Genomic DNA, 22,869 nt, shown 5'->3' on the forward strand with positions numbered 1-22,869 from the left:
ACTCCGGCTGCTGTCAAGACTCTGTCCTCTCTGTCTCCTGGGGTCGTCATCTCCTGGACCCCTTCCCCAGTTTGTTCTTAACAAAACAGAGTGGTCCTTTTAAGTATAATCAGATCAAGTGACTCCTGTGCCCCAAACCCTCCTCAGTCCTCCCCCTGTCACTCAGATAAAACACAGATCCTCACAGTGGCCCTCGAGGCCCCACATGGCCTCACTTCCCCACTTCTCTGGCCTCCCCCATACACTTGTCTTCTTCTTTCTTTCTTCTATGATCTCTTGCTTCTGTTCAAACAAGGTCCTGCCCCCAGGGCCTTTGCACTCGCTCCCCCCTCCACTTGAGAGCATTTCCCCCCAGATATCAGCTTGTCTCCCACTGTCTCAGCTCCATGCCACTGTCCTCTGAGGACCCCACTCACCCCCCAAGACCACCATTCCTGTCATTTCTTTCCATTTTAGCACCTCCTGGTACACACTAGATACATTGTCTCTGTGCATTGATTGTCCCTGGCCAGAACAGGAGCTCCATGTGTCTGTCAGATACTTCAGTTTTGATCCTCTGCTTGATCTCCAGAGCCTTCCTGGCACAGAATACATAATAACTCCTTGAATGAATGAATGAGGTTCGGTTTGGAAGCCTAGCACCAGAGCACTCCTTGGCATCCCAAATGCCCAGTGAAATGCAGACCGGGGATCTCAGAGTATCCACATTTTGGAAAAAAAGCCCAAACTACAGTCCCACAGAAGCTTTTGATTTATCTATTTATTTATTTTAAATTTTAGCACCCCCAATCTTTAAGGTTTTTGGAGAAACCAGCTCCACGCAGCCCAGCATTAGCGTCATGACAGGTGTCCCTTTGCCCGCTCAGCAGCCCCTGGAGCTCCCAGCCCCCATGCCCTCTGGTCTGGAGTCATTTGCACTTTGGAGAAAATGAGGTGACGTGAGGAGTCGCTGTCTTTGTCAGTCGAGGCCGAGACACCAGCGATGGATGTCAGCCGCAGCCGGGTCGGGACGAGGAGCCGCTCTGCGGGAACGCTCTGCATAATTGGAAGGCGACGTTAACAGCAATGAGGACAATTAACACGATCGTCCAACCGTCTATGAAGCAGATGCCGGAAAATAAATGGAGCCGGGTTCTAACGAGCTCGGCCTGTTACTCAGCCCTCTCCCCAGCTGGGCGGCCCTGGACAAGGCTCCTCCTGACCTTCCCCATGTGAAAAGCATGCCGTATCAAGAGGAAGCCTTGCTGCCTTAGGGGCAGGGGAGCGTCCCTCCCCCGCAGGCCCAGAGGACTCAGCCTCTGGACGCAGGCCCAAGGCCCGTCCTGCCAGCTCTGCTCACTGGATACCCACAATCTCCTGGAAGTGGCTCCTGGAGGCCCCTCAAAAGCCCTGGGGGTGGGGACCATGGCTCTCCCACCTCCCACATGTCACCTCTGGGCAGAAGCTTAGGAGCCAGTTGCTGAATGACAGGCCCCTTTGTCCTTCCCCGGGCTCTCATAGGAGCTGGAGGCAGGAGCTTCCCTTGACCTGTGTCCCAGAGCAGGGCTGAGGCTCTGCTCCCCGCTGTCCCCACTGAGATGGACGTGCACCAGAGCCCACCTTCGCTGGCAAAGCCTCAGGACGCGGTGTCGTCTGGCCTTCCAGCTGCATCTTACCCTTATAGGTGTCCCTTTGCCCGCTCTGTAACGTAGACAGTGCCGCAAGGAATGTCCTTCTCCTAGTCTCCTAGAGAGGGTGGGTGTGGCTCAAGGTTAATTTTTTTTTTCCCAACCAAAGGTGTATCCCACAAAACTGTATTTTCTCTTTGAAGAGTAAGAAAAAACTTTCTGCTAAATAAAGTTGCATTTGAAACCTCTGAAATGCCTGAGCTTAAAAGCTAATCTAATCCATCACTCCCCTTTAATAAGAAGCTCCAGGTAATTGGCAGCATTGTCGTCCCAACCTATATTCTTGTTGAATTAGGCACAGTCACAGTTTGAGGCTGGCCTTGGGGTGGTGAGTCTCATGCTTCTTGACTTAAAAGACCCACAGGATTCGTCCTGCTGTGAAGAGAGAAATCCGGAGTCCTCTGCCTGCCCTCACAATGAGCACATACAAAACTTGGTTGCACCTAGATCTTCAGCTGTGGGAAATGGCAGAATAGTCACCCAGCAGCTGTCCCCTTGTCCCAGAACCCCAATGTCAGTTTTCATTTTCTTCCCTATACTTAGCCCAGGAAGGGGCCAGGCAAGGTCACTGACAACCAGAGAAATGCACAGGCTGCAGCCCCCCCCCCAGTCCCTCCCCAATCCCTGGAGCCCCTGCTTTTCCCCCAGGATAGTTTTTCTGGGAACCCTGGGAATCCCTGGCCAGTGGACCAGGATGCTTAGCCGCTGATTTGACTGTCACAAAGGTTCATCAAGCTCCAACAGCTGATCAATTAATCACTAACAGATGTGGGCAGGTTTTCACTCCCTTTCAGGCCACAGGACATGCTATAGACAAACTGCCAAGTCGTTTTAAAGCTGTGAACGTGTGGACTGCCTCTGAGCCGAGTCTCTTCCAGCACACAGCAGGTTTGGGGCTTCATGCCTCTCTGACTCTTCGTAAAGTGGGAATGGATATGTGGGGAGCAGAAACCACGATGAGATGGCTTCCGGTTAGGACAGCAGCGAAGGAAGTGTGGACAGAAGCAGAGAAGTCATCACTGACCTTCCCAACGACCTCTGAGTAGGAAGCAAGCTCTGTAAGACACCTGCGTTGTACTAACCCTCAGCCTGGCATGGGACATGGTCAGACAGGGGTCCCTGTGTTTGCACTTAAACTGCCATCATTTCCAGGCATGGCTGGGGGTGGGGAGGCCTGGGCCATGCAGAGAGGAAGCAAATGGCTCATTTACAAGTCCCTTTCATGCTTCATTGACAAGAGGAATGAGAGAATGGCAAAAAGCTAGCGTGTGTCCAGCACTAGCCAGAAATTCACCCTCAGAAATCGATGTGACACCAACAATGATCATGACATGTTCACGTGGCTTCCCTGGCGCTAACTTCCTGATGGGGCTTCCCGACACCATCTCTGCACCCTCTGGGAACCATACACGGGTAAATAAGCCCTCACTCTCCCCGTCTTTTTGTGGGGCTCAGGCCTAAGGGTGGAGCATGTGACCTGGTCCCGTCACTCAGCTGGGGAGTCCCCCAAGCTCAGAAGTGGATCAGGACAGCAGGGGACAGGAGCTGGTCCAGGCAGGGTGAGGCCGTCCCTGGAGCAACAGTGAGGATGGAGCCCCCCCGGGGGGCAGGTGCTGTGGGATGTCCAGGCTCCCCACCCATAGTCCCTGGGGCAGCGGTGGAGAGCGCCAGGCCTTGCTTTCCCATCCTCCTGGGCAGCCAGGGCACGGTGCAGCCTTGGGCCAGTCCCAGCCAGCAGAATCGGGCGGCTCCAGAACCGACTGGCTGTTGGGGAGCCTGAGTGGGAGGGGCGGGGGTCTGGAAGATCCACCCCGTCTGGTGTGAGTGACAGTGTTGCCTGACAGGCTCCTCTCCTGCCTTTAGGGGACTGTTGGTGCCACGTGTGGCAGTCATTTTTCCTAAGCAAGAAAAGAAGAAAGGAAGAACTCAGACCTCTGACATGGAGAGTTACTGACTCCTCTCAGAGCTCCTACCTCCAGGCTCCTTGTGTGGGAAAGAAAAAGAGCTTTATAATTAAGCTACTTCTCGACAAGATTTTATTACTTATATTCAATCTCATGAAATAGAGCCACTGGGAGTCCTGCTGTGCTCCACTGAGCCCTGGAATGGCACCGTCATAAAGAAGAGCAGAGCAAAAACTGTGTCCCCGGGTCCCCGTGTGGGCCCCTAAATCCAGCCACCCCAGGGCCTGCCGTCAGGGCTGGGCCGTCACAGGAGTTGTGCAGCTTCTTTGGCTGATCCCATCAGAGTCGGGTTCCTCTCAACGTTGCCTGTGTCAAAACTGAGAACTGCTGCATAACCAAGAACAGCCCGGAAGACCAGGACCACTGTGCGCCCACACCTAACAAAGGGCTGACTTAATGGGAAATAAGACAATGAAAATGCATAAATAATTTGATAGAAAACGGATAAAGGATATGAATGGAGAGTCTACAGAAGAGAAAAACAAATAACCAATAAACATGTGAAAAGATGAGAATTTGATTTTTTAATCAGACAAATGAAAACGGCTGTGAGATTCACGTATCAGGTTGGCAGGGCGAGGCCTGGAGACTGGGGGGCAGACACTCCTGCTGGCCGGACTCCCTCCGTGGGCGCGGGCATTTGACAGACAACTTGGCAATAGCCTTCAAATTAAAATAAGAGGGTTCATACCTTTTATGCAAATCAGGGTCTGGGCAGGAAAATAGAAACCATTCTAATCTGAAAAACAAATAGCAAGAATCAATTCCACGGATGATAAAAGGAGGGAGGGGGGAGATGGCAGGCGCGGAGGGAAGCCAGAATGGGGAAGCCACCCGCAGCTGCAGGGAGATGAAGAAGCAGGGCTGCTGGACCCAGGGCTGGGCCACCCGGGAGAAGGCCCTGAGAAGCCCTGTTCAAGGCAAAGCACAGAACACCCAAAACCAGTGTCCTCAGCTGGCGCAGTGGGGCACACCTGCAATCCCAGCAGCTCAGGAGGCTGAGACTGGAGAATCACAAGTTCAAAGCCAGCCTCAGCAAAACTGAGATGCTAAGCAACTCAGTGAGACCCTGTCTCTAAACAAAATACAAAGTAGGGCTCAGGATGTGCTTGAGTGCCACTGAGTTCTATCCCCAATGACCACCCGTCCCCAAAAAAAAAAAAAACAAAAATAAAAAACAGTGTCCTGGCTTTTGCATCCAGAAAGATGGAGTGGACATAGTGCTCCCTATTCTTCTTGCTAAAGACAAGGAACCCCCTGGGAATTAGGTGTGAAACAAACATAGGACTCTGGTGGGTGGCAAGGAGACCCCACATGGTCGGGGGGGCTCGGGACAGAAGGATCGCCAAGGTGTGCCCTCATGTACTCTGGGCTGGGCTGGCAGACAGGAAGGGGCAGCCGGCCCAGCCAGGAAGAAAATCTCAAGGAAAGCTGCTTTCCTTAGCTCCAGAGCCAGGATGGGGAGCCGAGCAAGGCAGAACGCTTTCAGGACCAAACCATCACCCCAGACGACCGCAGGGGCAGCCTCCACCCTGCCACCCACCCGGCCAAGGCCAAGGGAGAAAGCTGGACTTCCATCCCATGAGCGGCAGCAAGGCACCCCATCGCCACCTGGTGAGGGAAGGGAGGGCCCGGCGGGGAGCCCAGACGTCCACCCCTGGCAGACGTAAAGAGGCCCCTCCATGACATCAGTGGAGGCCAGGTGAGGACCCCTAGGAGACACCCTGCATCCCAACCCACTGTGCTGCCAGTAGACCCGGGGAGCTGAACCCCCAGTGCTGCTGGGCAGTGCCAAGGAGCCCCCTTGCCCTCTGTGGGGGAAAACGGGGACCCAGGACTTTCACCCGACAACAACTGTAAGGTGAGACTGCAATAAATCATCAAGTGGATCTTCAAGCAGGAGAAGGAACCATCTTTATTCACCAGCTGGCGGGCCTAGGGGCAGGCTGCAAGTCTGCATCCTTCAACTCCCTCCAAGGTCAGAGCACACCTCTATAGTCCCAAACCACATTTTTTTTTTAAACTCACCTTTTTTCTTTTTCTTTTTTTAAGAGAGAGAGAGAATTTTTAATATTTATTTTTTAGTTATTGGTGGACACAACATCTTTGTTTGTATGTGGTGCTGAGGATCGAACCCGGGGCTGCACGCAGGCCAGGCGAGCGCGCTACCGCTTGAGCCACATCCCCAGCCCCCCAAACCACATTGATGATAAGGGGCTGTCACTAGGATTCAAACCACAAATAGACATCATGAGATCTAAACTCATAAGCAGAAGGGGGAGTGGGTCAAAACCACCCTAGCTAAGCACAAGTTAAAGAATGGCTAACATCTAGACAATCATTCTCTGACGGCGTACACTATCCAAGAAAATGGGAACCAAAAAGAGGACAATTTTCCATTGTCTCAGAGGAACTGAAACATTTGGGTTCTAGCAGGTTGTGCTAAGCAGGATCAGGATGGCAGAGGCGGAGATTTCTCGTGAGAGAAGCATTTCTTACATGGCATGGAGTCTGTTTGGTCACTGCCCACATGGCCTGGCCCATGACACAAGCAGACACTGTCACCCCTCCCCTGTCAGCATGAGGGAAAGGAGGTCCACTGCCACCAGAGATTGGGAGAGATCCGGAGGCTCCCCGCATAAAACCCGGCATGTCGAGGATTCCACCCCAAATCGCCCATCTTACTAAGAAACTGTGTGATGTTGCTTGAAAGGGAAAAGAACCCAGGGAGAACAACCCAGAGGAGGGGATTATCCCTCAAAACACTCTCAAGCACAACTGGAGACGCCTGGAAAGGAAGACACAGGAAGTGTGAGCAAGAAATGGAAAACCTCAGCAGAGAACTAGAAAATGCCGTGAAGAGCCACCTGGGAACCTGAGACCTGACGGATCCCAGCGGCTGACTAGAAAACACCAGCTAGAGGCTCTCTGCAGAGGCACCTGCGGAGGAGTGGCCTGCTCCAAATAAGGGAGAGGAAATGGGAAATGACTGCAGGGAGCTGCAGGGCCCTGCCTCCTGCTCCCCTGGAAGCCCCCCCCGAGGTCAGCGCCGTCACCTGTCAGTCACGGGCCACCATCTGGTTACGGGGCTGCTTGTTTATTTTAAACCTGACCTGTGGCTGCTGCTGTGAAACAATGGCCGTTCACTTCTTAGGCCCCACGGTCCCCTCCCTCCATCAGACAGATCCAGACTCGCAGCAGCATGCCTGACCCAGGTAGAGAGCATGCGCAGCTGAGCCAGGTGGAGGAGACTGGTGCCCCCACCTTCCTTCACATCTCCCCCAGAAACGACTCATCTCCTACTGCTCCCTGGGTTTCCCACAAACATAGCTGTCAGTAACCATCCCTAAAGTCTCTGCCCTGCCACAAGCCACCTCTCAACAGGGCCCACGCAGGCAGGGGACGGCTGCTCTGCTTCAGACGTCCATCTGGACGTTTCCCACAGCTCCAGACCCACCCAGGGACTCCCCGCCCCCGTGTCTGCAGTCCCGCAGTGTCCCCTTCTCCATCGGTGCCTCGTTTGGGGGACTCCCCTCCTCCACACTTCCTGAGGAAGGACACAGGGGAAACTCTGCTCCTGCAGGTCTGGAATGTCCTTACTCCGTCCTCGCCCCTGACCTGTGGCCTACTGTGGTCCACATTCTACCTGGAAGGACATTTCCCAAGAGCTCCGCAGCCCTGCTCCTCCTCCCCCAGGGTCTGGGCCTCGGTGGAGTCAGCTCCTTCTCCCTGCAGGGTTCGGGGTTTTCTCCTGCTCCTGGATCTTTCTCGATTCACGAAGCCGTTCCCAGCGCTGCATCTTTTAAAGTTAATTCTTCCAGGCATGGGGGGGGGGCAGAAAGCACGTCCATCTGTCAGCTCTGTCATAAACCTGAGCCGCAAAATTCCAAAACTGACGAAGGGAGGACATCTCCATATCCACCACCCTCTCTTCCTCCCTCCCTCCTCCCTCCTCCTTTTCATCTTTCTTTTTTTTTTTTTTTTCTTTTTGTAAAGTTAAAGTCACATGGCCAGATCCAGTGCCATCAACACCTGGGCAGGACAGCAAACCCCTGAGGGTCACTGAGAACTCCTTCCTTGTCCCTCCAAACTCCTCAGGCTCCCAGGAGAAGCCCCAGGCACCACACCCAGGCAGCCTGAGGCAGGACAGGCCTGTCTTCCCCCCCTCCGAGCCCCCCCCAGGTCCTCCCCACCAGAGCAGCTCCGTGGATCTGGAAGCAGATCCACACACAGCTCCCTCTCCACACTGGCCTCCAGTTCCATCTTTAAGTTTTTTTGGGGGGGCACTGCAGAAATAGATAAATACAGGAGTGTGCAGATGGATGGATTCCTGCCCTGCTCCGGAGCCCCAACCCCACTGGTCTGTTCCCAGACGACCGAGATCTGAATGACCAGGATTCAGGAAGACCTTGGCTCTGCTGGGCCACCTGCAGGAGGGCATGGGTCCCCGACTTTCACAGCCATTGTGCAATTTCTTGCACTGTGTTGATTGTCTACCTTTATCAGTCCCTTGCTAAGCACTGAGCCCATAAGAACTAAGCTGTATGTTTTCAACTTATGGCTCATTTTTCTCCCCTTGCATTCCAGAGAATAGGTTATTATCTCTCAATACAGGTCTGGAGCGTATTAAAACTCCAGATTCTCAATCCCCACCCCCAATCCATTGAAGTTGGGCCGAGGGAATCAAACATCTTTTTAGCTCTTAAGGAGATTCATAAATACATCTACCTGCAAAACAACTTTGAGGTAGATGAGAAACAGACCTTCCAGGCAAAACATAAGACTAGTTCTTCTCTTTAGGAATTTAACCTGTTTACATGTAATGTAAATATCCCCATGATTTAACCTTACCTTCTTACCGTTGCTTTTATATGTCCATCACTTTTTAATCTCCTTTATTGACTTACTTATATTGATCAATCATTTTTTTTAAATCATCCGATGTTGTAATCTTCCTTTAGGTTGTCAGTTTCAATTCTATTATTCTTTATTACTATCCTACAGATGATAACGTGAATCTATGACTTATTAAGACTACCTAAATTACAATTTCCAAAGTTGATAACAGAAGAATTTACTCCTTAAAAGCATTTAATCTCCTTCCTGCCAAATAATTTAATTCTCTGTATGTTACTAACCTACAAAGCCAATTATCACAGTTTTATGCACTCATATTTAATTCATTTCCCCATGTATCAACCCTTTGTGTTGCTCATCGTTCTTCCTGAATTTTTCCATTTAGCATCATTTTCCCTTCTTCCTGGAAAACTTAGTGTTTAATGTCAGGCAGATCAACTGGCCATGAATTATCTGGTTTTGCGTACATGAAAGCATTTATGTCCTACTCACTCCCAAAGGATGTTTTTAACAGGAGGTAATTTTAGATTGACAGCTGTTTTCTCTCAGGACAAATATGTTATTTTATTATTCTCTTGTTCCATTGTGGCTCTTGAAAAATTATCCATCTTTTTAATAATCAATAGATTCTCCCTTAAAGGTAATGTCTTCCATTCTCAGCAGATTTTCCAAATGTGACCAGAGGTCATTGCTTTCTGTTTATCTCACCAGGGGCTCCACATTCTGGTTCTCTGAGACCCATCATGAACTTTGTGGAGAGTCCTCTGTCACACGGTACCTCTGCCTTGTTCTCCTTTCCCTCTTTTTAGGATTTGTGCACTACCTCAGTCCTCTGTGTTTCATGCTCTTTGGGGCATATGCATCCCTCTGGGTCTCCGTGGTTCTGGGTGATACTTTCCACAGACCTGTCTTCTGCTTCGTCTGATCCGGGGTTACCCTTATCTACTGCATTTTCAGTTACTGTTGAGCTATTCACGTGACTTTTCACATAGACCACTTCTCAAATAAAATCCCCCATCATTTCACACTCTTATTGAACATGTTAATAACAGATGATTTAAAGTTATCTTTGATAAACTCATTAACCAACATTTGTGAGTTTTTTCTTCTTATTATCTTATTTTGTTTCTCCCCCCCACCCCCCACCTCCATCTCTTGGTAATTTGGTCTTCTTTCTGACATGCCTTATAATATTTTTTGAATGCTGTTTTTTTTTTTTTAATATGTGTCTCCGGATGATATTAACTTTTCATAGGGAAAAAAATATTCTTTTGGATTCCTGATGTCCCATACTGAGGACAGATTACTGTGATGGAGGTATTTCAAGGGTGAGCTTCCGTCTTTCTGAGATCTGGTTTATTTGGGTTTATTGTTCTTCCTTAGATCAAGTCGAGAGACTCAACAGAAACCACTGTGTATTCTCCAATTCCTGCCCTCAGGGCACTTTCTGTTCAGCTTCAGAGACTGACCCTGCAGTTTAGGAATGAGCCAGTGCCCCAAAGGGGGTCCTGCAGAAACCCAGACTTATTTTAAGGACTTCCATTGTCCCTGTAATCTCTACCCCCAAACCCTGGCTTCCGTGGTGGTCCTGAGCTTGAGGTTTGAACGTCTCCAGATCCATGCTCTTGCTGAAAGATTCTCAGTTCCTGTGACCCTTGGCCCTTTCTACTTACAAGTGGCCTGCTCCTCAAAGGGGGGAACCTCGGGGCGTCTCCTGTTCCCTGGGGCCATGGTCCCCCAAGTCCTGGCAGCCTAAGTTGAACTCTGAGGCCTTCACATCGGTTTGATTTTCCTCCCAGCATACTGATAGTTATTCAGATGTTGTTTTATAGAAAATAAGGCTCTCGGTGAAAGCCGCCATCTCTCGGAGCCGACATTCCCTAAATTACATGAGCCTTGTGGAAGTACGAAGCAGCAATCCCCAGAGATGAGCAAGCCCAAACAGAGCACCTACGCAGAGTGTCCCCATTTTTAATGTGCAAGTTCTATTTGTGCTGAAAAACAGAAGCATAAAATGTTGACACCTAATTACTGTCAAAACACTGCTTCAAAAATATTCAACAATATTTTTAAAATTGAGGAATTGTGGTTTAGATGAGTCAGGCCAGCGGCTGGGTTCACATCCCGCCCTTGCTCCCACCTCATGGGCGCCCCTCATAAATTATTTAACCCTTCGAGGTCAGAGTTCCCATCTGGAAAGTGGGAGGGTAAGGGGACCTTGCTCATGGGATTCGTGGGAGACTGGACCAGCTGACATACAGACTCTGAAGACACTGACACGCTGAATCTAAGAAAGTGGTCGTAAAAACAAACAAACAAAAATATGTTTTTATGTATCAGTTAAAATAATTCTAATTTTAAAAAAGCCCGTGAAACCAGCTTGCAGACAGAGTCCCCCGAGCTGACTGAGCCCACAGCCTCCTGTACAGCACCCGTCAGGCCCAACCTCCCTGCGCTCCAGATGGGGCAGGAGTGAGGTTCAGAGGCGGGAGGGGACTGGCCAGGCACAGGCACAGCTTGTTGATGTAAAACTAGGTCAAGGACTGGAATAATTTTCTTTAGATGATTTAATCAATTAAATCGTGTGCCCTGTAAGCCAAGCAGCTCAGTTCCGCTGAAGGCAGAGGGGTCACATCTCCCTCAAACCAGATCATTCTCTGGCTGGGTGCCAGCCCGGCTCCGCGGCCACCATGAGTACAGCCCCTGCTCTGGCTGTGAGAGGAGAGGGAGCCGCTCTCGTGGCTCCTCTGAATGTTTAATAATGCCCCGATCTTCAGATGGCTGGTAATCAGACCCAAATTAGCCTGATACGCAAAGCCAGACGACAAGGGGGGGATGGGGTTTCTTTAATGAAAATTTCATCAGTGCAGATTTCTCATTGAATCTGAAGGTCTTGGCCTGAAGACAGCTTCCCAGCAGAGCCGCTGTGACATTGACCTTTATCCCTCAGAGACAAGAGCCAAGGCAGGTGGCTTCACTCACTAGGTGGCACAGGGGATGGTCCCTGCAGGGGAAATGAAGGGAGAGGCTGAGCCTGGGGAGCCGGCTGGGGCCTTTCCTTCTGAAGGCTTCCTGCTCCAGGTCTGGGCTCACACAGCTCCTCCCTCCCCCACCGCTCCTCCTGGACCCCCACCCCACTGGAGGACACCTGGGTCCCCCGACTGCTCACAGCAAACCCCGGGTCCTCCTGCTTGGCGCTCCTCACACCACCTGCCTTAGTCAGTTGCTGCTGCTGTGAGAGAAGGCCACGGACTGAGTCATTTGTAATGAACGAAAGGTTGTTTGGCCCACGGTTCTGGATGCCAGGAGGATCGAGGGGCCACATTCTGGGGAGGGCTTTCCTGCTACATGGTGGCCTGACATGGTGGGGGCACAGCATGGCGTGAGAGGGAAGGGCCTGAACTTGCCCTTCCTAGGAGCCCCCTGGGATGACCACTCGATCCTGCAAGGGCCACTAACCCATCTGATCACCTCTTAAAGGTCCCACCTCGACACTGGCACTGGGAAGGCAGGTGTCTGCAGAGCTGGAGATCAAGGGGCCTCAACAAACCAGGGACCAGGGACTACATGACACCAGAGCTAGAAAGAGGCCAGACCCGAGGGCCTCAGAAGGGAGCAGGTGACAACATCTGACCCACCCGGTCACAGACACATCCTGCCATCGGCCCCAAGGGGAGGGATGCTCGGGATCTGAGCCACCATGGTGGTAAGGGCCACAGCCACCTAGGAGTGAACAGGAGGCCATCAGAGGTCACGTGGTCACATTTCCATTAAATGCCAGGAAAGTCAGGATTCTAGAAACTTCGTCAAGGGCGTGGCTTCCTCCAGCTGCTGTTCCCAGAAGACTCTGGGGCCTTCATCAGTCACAGCTCGACAGTCACCTTGGAGTGCAGCTGGGAGAGAGAGGGAGGAGGGAGGGATGGAGGGATCAAGTGAGGGGTGGGGGATCGAGGACAGAGGGACCACGCAGCCTCAGCGCTCAGGTGAGGCAGGAACTGCTGTCCCCTCCTCGGCGTTCTCTGGACAGGACTCTAAATGTCCAGCCAGTTCTGTATATTTACACTTTGAGAGCTGGTGCTCCTTGGTGCTGGATGTGGGCACAAAACTCCTTCTAAGAAGCCAGCCGTGGTCCCCTCTGTGAGGACTTGATGACTTTCTGGAGCCCAATAGGGCCCTAAGAGTGACGATGTGACGACAGCAGACGTGGCGCCTCCCCTGTGCCAGTCAAGGGCACAGGGCACCTGCTCCAGGCTGGGCCTCGCCCTCTGAAGGCCACGGCCCTCTGCTGGAGAGGAGGAGGGTGAGGGAGGACCAGCCTGGTCAGAGGGAGCTTGTGGCCATGTGCCCAGGCCTCTTCCCACAGGCCGTCCCAGAGAGGCAGCGCCAGGGAGACAACGGCTTTGCCCCTGGCCAGATGGCCGGTGGTTCCTGGGTGTCCTTGGCCCTGGTGGGCCTGGCCTGAGGTGAACAGTGTCCAGAGGGCGCTGGTTTTCCTTGAGTTCCCGTCTGGATGGAGCCAAAGCGGGATCCTAGGAAGAGAGATCTCATGTCACCTTGGAAGGGACAGCCAGGGACAGAGCTCTCACTTTACAGAGACCCCTGCCCACCAGCCCCAGGCAGCTGCCGCCCTGCACATCCCGAAGGCAGAGACGGGAGAGTCCAGCTCCTGTGGGGCAGCCACACAGTTCTGAAGGTGCCTCCCCACGGGGTCTGGGAAGGGTGTCGGTCGTGGGGGGGAAGCCAGGCCCCTGCCTCGGAGTAGCTGACCCTCTCCTGCTAACAGTAATTAAAAGGGGGAAAAACGCAATAGGTTGGGTTGGGCTACGGCTCATATGGAGCCCTTGCCCATCGTGTCAAGGCCCTGGGCTCATCCCTAGCATCAGGGGAAACAAAACAAAACAACAACAAAAAGAAACGTACTCCACCAGAGTGCACCCCGTGTGGACCCTGAGGGCTCCTTGGCTATCGCACAGATGCAATCCCCACAGCAGCCGGTCGTCCTGGCCACTGTCAGGGGAGTTCCGGCCTCAGCCACGTCACTTTTCTACCCTTTTCTAAGTCACGGCCTCCTGGTGTCCTCTCTGGGGGAAGCGGCCATCCTGGTTCTCATTCCGCGGGTCCTGACAGCCCCGAATGGAAAGATTCTGAGGCCAGCCGGTGGCCTTCCTGGGATACACATTGTCAAGATCCAGCTTATTTCTTCCAGAAAAACAGAGGCTTCATGAACTCAGGACTGACTGGTGGTTTATGTCTTCAGAGGTCAGGGGAAGGCGAGTAAATCATTCTTTCTTTTTAAACATAGTTTTGTTTTTTGGCAGCAAAAATGAGGCAAACTAGAAAGGGCATTAGACTTAACTGTAAAACAGATAGAAAATCCCTGATTTTTAAGAAAATATGTAAACAGCAAGAGAATACTTACCAGAATGTGTTCATGGATACCGAATCTTGCCCAGACTAAAGTCGTTTTCAAAGCCTCGTCTAAACTTGATACATTGTATCCAAATACCTTTAGTAGACAGGGACCCAGGGGGACCCAAGCCAGTCTTCAGGAAGGAACTCCAGACTGGCCTTTTGATCTCAGAATAGATGAGAAGAAAGCATTTGGAATGTTTTTTAAAAATCTGACAAAACTATCCATTTTGAAGTTTCAAAAAAATTAAGATTTTTTGTTCTCATGAACTTTTTTTTTTTTTTTTGCCAAACATTAATAACATTGAATTGACTTTTCTTCTTAAAGGAAAAAATAAATGATGAAGAGGCTAATGAATTTCCGGCATGGTTAAGCCGCGTTCACAGGAACAGGTGCTCCAGGAGGGTGTCAGGAGGGACCCTCTGCCTCCTGCTCTGCCTTGCCCTGGGGTCCCCAAGCCTGGCATGCTCCTCTGTCCCGGCACCTGTTCACAGCATCAGGAGCCCTGGGAGAAAGATGTTCCTCTGTCCCACAGTTTCAAGGAGACTCGCGGCGTGGGTCTCACGTGTTCCTCCGTCATCCAACTCTGTGCCGAGGGCTCTGACTTCCAAGTGGCTTCACTCTCAGCTGCTGCAGAAGAAGAATCCGAATGCAAACCTGAAACAAGTCTCCACTGGGTGGAGCTCAGCCCTGGAAGGAAGGAGCGAGAGAACTCTCCAGCTCCTGCCTGATCTTCCAGGGCCCCGCCTGGGAGGTGACAGAACAAAAGCAGCCCTGTAGGATTCAGGGAGGGGACCTGGTCCCACCCTTCATGGGACCAGTGTGGAGGAAAACAGGCAGCCCTGAGTGAAAGCCACCACCCAGGGTGAAGCCACTCGGAGCCTCTGTGCTGCTCTTCTGTTTTCCTATTTCATCCTTTCTAGCCCCCAAATCCAGGTCGTGGGGTCACTTAGGAACTGACCAGTTCTTATCTCGGGCTCTGCCAGTTGAGGATCCTGCCTGAAGTCACCATCCAGACCATCAACCTCCAGCCACTAGGGTACCCTCCAGCCTTGTTGGACGCAGCCTGGTTTTGAGATGGAGATGAATTCTGGATCGATCCACTTCAGACGGAGCTTGTGATTATCCTTGGGAACTGAAGCAAACTCACGGGGTAAATTCTGACACTGTCATGTTCCCCTCTCTTTGGTGAGACCACTTTACCTTTCGCTTTTCAGATCTCTCCCATGAACGGCATGATTCAAGACTCGTGTTCTCTGAACCTTGCGTTACTCAGAAGAGTTTCTAACTGTCCTATAATTCTCTCTCAATTTTCCGATGCATCAGCATCTAGAGCAGGGAGATGAGGAATCGCTGCCTCTTTTTTATCTGGCCTCATAATCCCCTCATTTCAGTGTGGCGGGGTCTGGTTTGACTCAAGAGGCACCAGTCTGATAGCCCCATTAAAATGCCGTCCCCTGGCGCTGGATTGGCTCTCTCTGCCACTAGTCACTGGATCCCAGAGGTCACACACAAGGCTGGTGTATTTCTAAGTGTTCGCTGATAGCCGGACTCATTCCCAGGCCCTGAGTTGTCTTCCTTTTCTAAAAGAAGCCATCTGCAACGTTTTAGCCCTTGAGAGCAGTCAGCATGTTTAAAATCCTCACTGATTGAAGAATTATTTCAGACACTCTCTGCTTGATTTACTTGGATCTTACTGAGAGGGAACTATTTTTAAAATGAACGTTATTTTTCATAACTGACGCTTTTCATAACACACTTTCCACAGCGTGACTGACTTTGACAGTGCTCAGGTGCCCCAGGTCACAAAGACCCCTGACTCCCCAAGCAGACGAGTGAGGCACAGACAGACGGTCGCTGTGACCATGGAGTCCCACCCACCCATCACGGAGGGAAACCTAAGTGAACCCTCTGGCTTTGCTTTCTCTTAGTTGACTTAAATATCACTTTTCTGGAGGCCACCCAGCTGGGAAGTACGTTACTGGTCCCCACCAGCTTTGCCGCAGCTGACACCTCTGCGTGTGCGTCACGAGGGTCACTGCTGCCTCGCTTGCTCTTCAGGGGCCTGAAGCCACTTCTGCTGAAAACTCTCTCAGGCCTGCAGGTGTCCCCTGGGACGTGGAACAGGTGGAGACGTGGCCTCTCTGCTTCCTGTTGTGTCTTCCCCTGCAGCCCTAACCTTCGGGTCAGGTTCTGTTCGGCTCCGCACACAGACGTCGACCATGGGGAAACGCTAGGTCCAAAACTGTGCCTAGGTTCGCTTCTCCTAGACTTCCCCGGCCTTCCGCCCTCTGCCCTGGGTCTAAAGGCACCTCCCAGTGGCCATGACAGGAAACACCAGGCCACCTCCTCCTCTTTCTGGGCCTGCCCCCACCCCGCGTGACTCTGTCCTGCACCTAGGACCTCCCAACCCCTGGAGCTGAGAGGACCGTCTGCAGCCCAGCACCTCTTCCCTGGCCTGTGGCCACTCTTCTCCCTGACTGGGTTCCTCCGTGGGAGGAGCTTCTGAACTTGGGTTTGGTAACACTGTCACCAACTGGCACTGTGCGCTGAGAGGATACAACGGCAGCTACACAGCGGGAAACCCAGCATTTATCAACTACATCAGGTTGAGCACTTATTCTGTGCCCAGAAGCCCCTTCTAAGTGCTGATCCAGTTAGTCCTCCCAACCCCTCTGAGGAAGTCCTGTTCTCTCCTACCTCAAAGATTATCAGGAGAAACTGAGGCCCAGAGAGTGCACAGAACTGGCCCGTAGGTGGTGTAACCTCACCTGGAACCCAGAGCCCCGGGCCCCATGGTGACCCCAACACACAGGGCCTGGGGAGAGAAGGCTCCGGTGGTCCTGGGCTTGGGGATCCCTTTGTGGCATGGATCCCACGCTGTCCTCCTCACGGTCAAGCCTAAACTCAGTGAGGCAGAGACACTGAAGTTCTTGCCCTGTTCTCCTGCGCCCCGTGGTCAAGTGGCACCTCTGACGGCAGCTTCCCCGTGGACCACAGAGGGGCCGAGAGCCACCAGATGCGCAGGGCAACTCCGGCTCCCCGATGCCTCTGTGGCTCTTCCCACCAGCCTGGCTGCTTCCAGAACCCCAGGAGCATCTTTTATTTCTTCAAGGGACTCCTGTATTCTGAATACGAATGTCAATGTCATTAAAACTCTCTTCTGGGTGCCCAGCAGGCAGCAGGAGGTGAAAACACACAGACACACATGCTCAGGCGCACACAGTCACAGCCATCAAGCGGGTTTGTCCCGCTTGGTGCAGCTGGAAGAGGCTGCACCAAGTTGTGGCCCCGTCTTCTACCCACAGGGATCCCCATCCAACATCTGGGCAGCTGGCAGCCTCCGTCCCCTGAGCACCAGGAGGGAGGGAGTGTGCCACTTGGTGTGTTTGGGGCTGCAAGTAGCAACACAAAAGTCCAACTGCGCTAAACACTCAAGGGAACATTAACTTCTGCGTTTGGGGACCTCAGCACTGGGCTCTATTCTTCTTGCTTGTTTTGCTCTGTCCCCAAATCGAGACCCATCATCCCTTCTGACTTTCTTCAGAGTCTATTAAAGGCTGCTGCAGGACAGTGTGGCAGTCCAGAGGACAAGTGCAGCCTCCTCTGAGGGCTGCAGACAGTCCTCCTGCCTGTCCCTTCAATCTGCCGTTATCAGGTAGAGATGCCAATTGTCAGACAACAGGCGGCCCCTCTGGGACGGGCGGGGGGCCTTTTCCGAGCTCAGCTCCATCCGTCAAGCTGAGTTCTGTCCCTGGGCACTGTCACATCCAAGCTGGCTTCTGGGCTTGCTGTGTCTTCAGTCACCTCCCTGACCCTGCCGAGTGGCCACCCAGAACACTGCCTCGTTTCCAGGGGGTCTCAGTTGCCGCCGCAGCCCGGCTTACAGCATCCACTGCTGCACCTCACGGGTTCCCAACCCGCCCGCAGCCAAGCTGAAAAGACCTGAGCTACAGGGAACACGGGGCCCCTGCGCCCCCCGAAGCCTAGGGAGCTCCAGCCGGGGGTCGATGCTCAGTGGTGAAGGCACCTTTCCAGCTTTTTGTTTTATTCCCTCGAAGGAAGGACGAGGGAGGCCACTCAACTGGAAATCGACTAATTGGTCAGCCTCACAGTCACTCAGCGAGGATTTTCTGAGTCATAACCTTGTACAAAACCCCGTTGGGTGTGACGGAGCACAGAGAGAGACACACCGCCTGTCAATGACAGGAACAGCGACGGCGAGGCCCACCCTGTGCCAAGGACTCGGCCAGAGCTGGGAGCAGGGGGGCCGAGGAGGACCAAGGGCCGCAGGGGTGAGCGGGCCCAGCTCAGGCCCCTGAGTCCTTTACTTTGTGCTGGGCTGGGCTGGACAGACCTGAGCCAGCCCTGACCACCTGGGACGCAGGCGATGCCTGCAGTGGCTGTGGGTCACAGGCCACATGGAGACCAGGGCCACTCAAGGGACTGGGCCATGGGGCCTGTGGGACTCACGGCTGTGATGCTGCCCCCGGGTCAGACCCCTCAGGACAAAGCCAGCGCTGTCCCTGCTCACTCTGAACTGCTCTGGGCCTCCACCTCCGGAGCCCTGAGAACTGGACACTGTGCCTGTCACTGTGAAGGAGGGGACAGGTAGGAGAGGCTGCAGCTGCTCTGGGAGCCCAGAGGGGAGGAGGCGCGGCCACCACTGGGGGATGGCAGGGGACTAGGGTTCCCACTGGCTCCCCTGAGAACTCTGGCACTCACTGCAGCCAGCCAGGGGTCTCGAGACCTGAGGACCAGCCTGCCAGGGGCTGGCTCTGCGTCACACGTGGGGCCCAGCCGTGGGCTCCCCGTCCAGCAGAGGCCCCTTGTCACTCACGTCCCTGCACAGTGTGGGGGACTCGGTGAGAGGGGGAGCGTTTACTGTCCTGGCTGGTTCCTGTCTGGCTGCGAAGGCCGCAGCAGCCCCAAGAGTTCAGTGAAGGACCCCTCGTCAGTGGGTTGCTATGGCAGTAAATCCCAGCGCTAAGTCTCAGAAAGGGAGTGGCCCACCACCAGGGGCAGTTTTCTCTCTGGGACTTTGGCCAATGTCTAGACACAGTTCTGGTTGTCACTGGGTGGGGTGTCACGGCATCTCCCGCGTGGAGACCAGGGACGGTGCAGACACACTACACAGCTGGGGACATCACCCCGCACAGACTTAACCAGCTCCAGTGGAGGCGGGTAGGTTACTGGCTGGTACCGTCCTTCCTTCTGCAGCTCTCAGGGAGCTCCGCCTTCCGTCCCTGTGACCTGGTGGGACTTCCAGCCAAACTCCAGGTCCTCCCCCAGCCCAGCTTCACATGACACCATGAAGGGCCAATCCTGTCCTCTGGGAACCCGGACCACAGTGTCACGGGGTTCACAGGTTGCGCAGATTCCCTGTGATGGGGACACAAGCACCCAAGCTGCCCTGTCACCTCACCCCCTGAGCCTGGATTCACAGTTCATTTCCCAGCCCTGTGACTTGCCCCAAGTCCCTCCAAAGACTTTCTTCAAGAAGTTGCATCCAGGTCCCAGAGCTGCTGCTGTTCCTTGTGCTCCACGCTGGACGGGGTCTGTGCCTGGGCCCCTCTCCTTCCTCCACAGAGCTAGACGGGCACTCCACGAGGACATGAGCACACGGTGGGCCTCGCCCTGATGGCAGCGTCACAGAGAGAGAGAGAGGACAGCACAGCCAGGCCCACCGCAGACACTGAAGGCCATTCTCCGTCTTCCTTGCTAACAGAACTCTGCTTTTGCCCCGTCTCTGGCAGACAACAAGGAGCTAAGGGAAGAGAAGAGCCTGTCCCTGATGGGGTCCCATGATTGGTCATGGTTCAAGGGCCGAGCCTGGTTATGCTCTGCCCCGTCACATGACTGGCTTGGGTGGGTGTGTTCTCCAGTTCAGCCAATGGAAACCCAGGGTGTCTAGTAGAGGCCCCAGGAAAGACACCCCAAGACACACATGTGAACAATCCCCAGCTCTCCTGCTCCTCTGTTTTGGACACAGTCTGATGCTGCTTGAGCCATGGCAGCCACCATAGGACCCTGAGGCAAAGACCAAGAGTTAGAGGTGCAGAGAGAGGCCTGACAGCCACCCTTGCGCCCCTGGGTAACCAAGCTGAGCTGCTTTCTGGCCTTCCCAACAGACGAGCTAATAACTGCCTTTTAAACTGAACCCAGAGCTTCTCAGACTTTAATGAGCACCTGAATCACCAGGGCTCTCATGAAAAATGCAGCTTCTTCCTCATTAGCCCCAGGATGCAGCCTGAGATTCCAAGTTCTAAGAGGCTCTTGAGGCTGACGCTGGGGCTGCGGGTCCAGGGACCACACTTTGGCTGGAAGGGGGTGAGCCGCTCTTGGGGACCTCCCCCCACCTGCTGCGAAGCTTCCTGACTCACAACCATCTGCAGGTGAACCAGCCACTGGGTGGAGCTGAGTGTCAGCCTCCCACCAATCAGATGCGCTCTCCTCCCTCTGTGGGCAGAGCCAAGACCCTGGGGAGCGGGGCTGTTGTCCTTTGGGAAGGCGGGAAGGCTTCCAGTTGGTGGCTGAGAGAGAGATGGAGGTGGAGCCAGGTGACATGGACAGGTGTTGGTTTGGGGCTGTTCTGGTCTGTGGCCTCTTTATGGTCAGTTTGTCACGTGGTCCTGAAATTCTCATAAACAGAAATTGGTTAGGGTCCGGTGCTCCATCTAGGTGCACATTGCACATTTTCCCATCACAAATGGATGAAAATCAGCGCCAGAGGAGAGCTGTCGGCTGGGGGAGAGCCGGCAAAGAGGAAAACAGATGAAGGACGCAAAGCATGTGGGATACCCCGGAGCAGCCAGCGCCCCTGACGCCAAGGGCTCCTTTTGGGGTCTTCCTACATCAGTTATTGATCAAGCCCTGATCATGTCCTGGCGCCACCAAGACAGAAAGGGCACGGGGTCCCTGCCCTGGGGGCTCCCGAGGAAGAAGGCAGAGTCTGGGGGCCACCATGTCCCAGCTGAGGAGCAGGCACCTCCCGCCCACTCCCTTCCTGTTTGGTCTGTCCTGTTGATGACGCCTGCTGTTTCCTGATTTAAAATAAAGCAGAAAGTTTAGAAACTGATCCCTAAGGTAGGTGAAAATAGCCTCCAGCTCCAGTGTCTTCCCTCACACTTGAAGTCCCCTTGGTGTGGAGCCAGGATTTGGATCTGCTCCTGGATGGTTTTATCCCATGTGGCATCAGGTACCTGCCCCTGGCCATCCTCCTGGGCTACAGGACGCTCTATCCCAGAGACACGACAGCCCCTTCGACAGCCCCCCACCCTGACGGCGAGGTGGTCTTCTCCTTGGTCTTCCCCCTCCTTGTCTGGTTTTTGGTCGTTATAAATAACCTGCCGTGGACACTCCAGCTGAGAATCTGGACTCCCCAGTGTGACTCAGCTCCTGCTGGGGGAGAGGGAAGCCCTGACCACAGCAAGACCAAGCCTCGGGCGTCCTCAGGGCCCCTCTGCAGAGGTGAAGGTGGGCGGGAGGAAGGTTGTGGACCCAGGGCTTCACCCGGAGCGGACACAGGTTCCACAGAGTGCAGCGTTGGGGGGCTTGGGCTGGGTCCCACCCTCCCTCACCAGGACACACTGAGCCCCGGGCAGTGCTAAATAACTGGTGCAGACAGGTTTTCCTACAGGAGAGTATGAGTGTGCTGAGGGCAGGGCCGAGGCTCTGGCCCCTGAGAACCCTCCAGACACAGGCCAGCCCTGGCTCCGCCTCCTCCCACCTGGAGACAGGGGACTGGGCACCTCCTCAAAGTCCCCAGGAGCGAGCTTCATGGGGGACATTTCTCTGGCCTGTTTCCTTACATCAGACAGAAGAAGGTTGGGTGACTGGATGTCTCCAGTTTTAGGACTGACCTCTCTAGGCTGTTTGCTCCAAGGAACCATCTAGAATATTTTAAAGCTCATTTTATGTACTGTTAAAGCCCAGCCTTTCTAGTACTCTAAACTGAATCGTCCCTCACATGGTTATCCATGGATACTTGCTTCTCAGTGCTGTCAAAGGCGTGGTACCTTTCAGGGTGGGGCCAAGCCGGCTGCCTTCCCATCTTGGGTGGGCTTGTCCTGAAAGGAGAGTGGACCTCACCCTGCCCTTCCCTGCTTGCTGATTGGCTGCAGTGGCTTCCTCCACCTTGTGCTCCTGCCTTGAAGGACACCTCGACACAGTCCCCAAGGCAAGGGACGCTGAAGGAAAGCTCCCAGTGGTGAGCCCAAACAACCGCTTCCTCTTTCTAAGCTGATGGTCACATATTCTGTTGCAATGATGCAAAAACTAACACCTCCTTCCTTCTCTCCTGACCGTTGACCCTCTGGACAGATCTGTTTTCCCTCCTTTCTGTTCCAAAGATGCACCTGATGGTGATGAAGATGGTTATTTAATAATGAACTCTGCAACACGGCTCCTGGCGGGGATGCAGTTGGATGCTCTCCAGCAAAGATGTCAGAGGGAAAAAGGACGTGAGTATCCAGAGGGCACGGCCACCCTGCTCTTTTCTTGTCACTAGGAAGAGGCAACTGGAGTTTGACAAAGGCTTAGTGAAAGGTGCTGGGAAAGCGGGTGTGGGCCGGCTCAGCGCTGCCCGGCTTCCTCTCCGTGGGAGCAGCTCCTCGGGTCTTTAACGTCTGATGAGAGAAGAACAAAGCCATAAAACACAAGAACGCTGCCGTTGCTGGGCAGTGGGGCCCACAGGGCACAGGCCAGACGTGCCCAGGCGCTCCCTCAGGAACATGGGCCAACAGCACCCGTGGGCAGGGACCCACTGTCCAGGGCAAAGCTGTTCCAGAGGCAGAGGAACAGGAGGACCCTGCTGAGGGCCAGTGGACCTGGGTGCTGACAAGCATGGGGTTGGCGCCAGGTCCCTGTTGTCACATCTGGCTGCACGACAGACTCAGCTGCAGGCATCAAGAGGCATTCCTGTCCTTGTCATCTCCCCAGGGCTGCTGGGCTTAGCACACCTGGCCCAGGT

At 53.7% G+C, this 22,869-nt stretch overlaps 1 long non-coding RNA gene across 1 annotated transcript; it reads right to left on the reverse strand.

The window, feature by feature from the left end:
- Positions 1-789: 789 nt before the first annotated feature.
- Positions 790-7,470, reverse strand: LOC125618956. Its single transcript, XR_007350350.1, has 4 exons — positions 7,278-7,470; positions 4,323-4,370; positions 1,600-3,565; positions 790-1,035 (listed from the first exon to the last, which is right to left on the reverse strand). It is a non-coding gene; the product is annotated as an uncharacterized LOC125618956 (long non-coding RNA).
- Positions 7,471-22,869: the final 15,399 nt, after the last annotated feature.

The sequence above is a fragment of the Marmota marmota genome, unplaced genomic scaffold (genome assembly GCF_001458135.2).
Source record: "Marmota marmota marmota unplaced genomic scaffold, marMar, whole genome shotgun sequence".
NCBI lineage: Eukaryota > Metazoa > Chordata > Mammalia > Rodentia > Sciuridae > Marmota > Marmota marmota.